Source organism: Triticum dicoccoides, chromosome 2B (genome assembly GCF_002162155.2).
Source record: "Triticum dicoccoides isolate Atlit2015 ecotype Zavitan chromosome 2B, WEW_v2.0, whole genome shotgun sequence".
In the NCBI taxonomy this organism is placed as follows: domain Eukaryota; kingdom Viridiplantae; phylum Streptophyta; class Magnoliopsida; order Poales; family Poaceae; genus Triticum; species Triticum dicoccoides.
The window spans coordinates 443,654,437-443,655,930 of NC_041383.1; the positions used below are offsets into that span (position 1 = coordinate 443,654,437).

The window sequence follows — 1,494 nt, forward strand, 5'->3', positions numbered from 1 at the left end:
CCGGACTCCAAGACTATGAAGATACAAGATTGAAGACTTCGTCCCGTGTCCGTATGGGACTTTCCTTGGCGTGGAAGGCAAGCTTGGCGATGTGGATATGTAGATCTCCTACCTTTGTAACCGACTCTGTGTAACCCTAGCCCTCTCCGGTGTCTATATAAACCGGATGGCCCTAGTCCATAGGACGAACAACAATCATACCATAGGCTAGCTTCTAGGGTTTAGCCTCCTTGATCTCGTGGTAGATCTACTCCTGTAACCCACATCATCAATATTAATCAAGCAGGACATAGGGTTTTACCTCTATCAAGAGGGCCCGAACCTGGGTAAAAACATCGTGTCCCTCGTCTCCTGTTACCATCCGCCTAGACGCATAGTTCGGGACCCCCTACCCGAGATCCGCCGGTTTTGACACCGACAATACCCATATGGAGCGGACATGAAAGTCGATCTTGTTGACGATTCTCAATAAATAGATGGTGAAGTTGGTAAACGGCTGAACCAGATGGTGCCTACCCCTGTAAGTTCACTTGTCATTGAGCGGTTAGCTGAAGATTAATCATTTTCAGAAATTTAGAGGTTTATGGTGCTAATACCCATTACTTTTAGAAAAATTAACAGTTACAAGTATCTGCATTTTGTCGAAAGTTCTTCGGTATAGCCCCCTCTCCATCAAAGTAGAAGAGTACGTGTTGATTTTCTCTCCCTTGTTCTGATTGATATCATACAGAAGCTGCTACAGATGAATGGATATGCTGTAGTTGTTCCATTCATTATTTTGGAGCATGAGTTTCAGTAAACAAAATGCAGGTGTTCGTTGCATGTGACCATTCAATAAGGGCTTCGGCAACGGTCCGCTGCTGGTGGCCGCCTCACCATGGTTAAGTTTGGTGTGGTCGCATGTGTCGCTTGTTGTTGTGGCCGGTCTCCACGTACATAGCATTGTTCCTATTCATGCCTGTCTATGTAGTGCTGCGCCGTTAAATCACTTGTTAATCTTGTTTGTTCCAACCACGCTGGATGCCTAGTACTAGTAGCTTGCACTACCCTCTACATGAGCATCTCAAGCCGTTGTTAATAGATGTGAATAGTACTGATTGTTTTGCTTGAGTTGGCGTCTCAGATTGTACTGGAGCATGTGTTTTCACAGATAGTTCAGGTTCCAGATTGCGAAAAGTTCGAACACAATGAGATGGATGGGAAACTACGAGACAGAGATGATATTGGACAAAGAAAAATTAGTAAAAGAAAGAAAACGCTAGAAGTTCAACCAGGGTAACTTAAATAGTTCATGAAAAATAAATATAAAAGTTCAGAGAAGAGGGTCAGAAAAGATTTGGGAAAAGACACACACAAAAAAACATGGAAAAGTCAGTTAAAAATACTTTCCATGAGTAGTTAAAAGTTTATTTGGAGTGGTTAGCAATTCAGTAACTAGAAAAAGGATACATCAGTTCAAATATATTTGCCATAAATTTTGTATTTCGTATTTCA

At 42.1% G+C, this 1,494-nt stretch overlaps 1 long non-coding RNA gene across 1 annotated transcript; it reads left to right on the top strand.

Annotated features, from left to right (window-relative positions):
* Positions 1-490: 490 nt before the first annotated feature.
* LOC119367815 lies at positions 491-850 on the top strand. Its single transcript, XR_005176443.1, has 3 exons — positions 491-520; positions 610-685; positions 811-850. It is a non-coding gene; the product is annotated as an uncharacterized LOC119367815 (long non-coding RNA).
* The last annotated feature ends 644 nt before the right edge of the window (positions 851-1,494 follow it).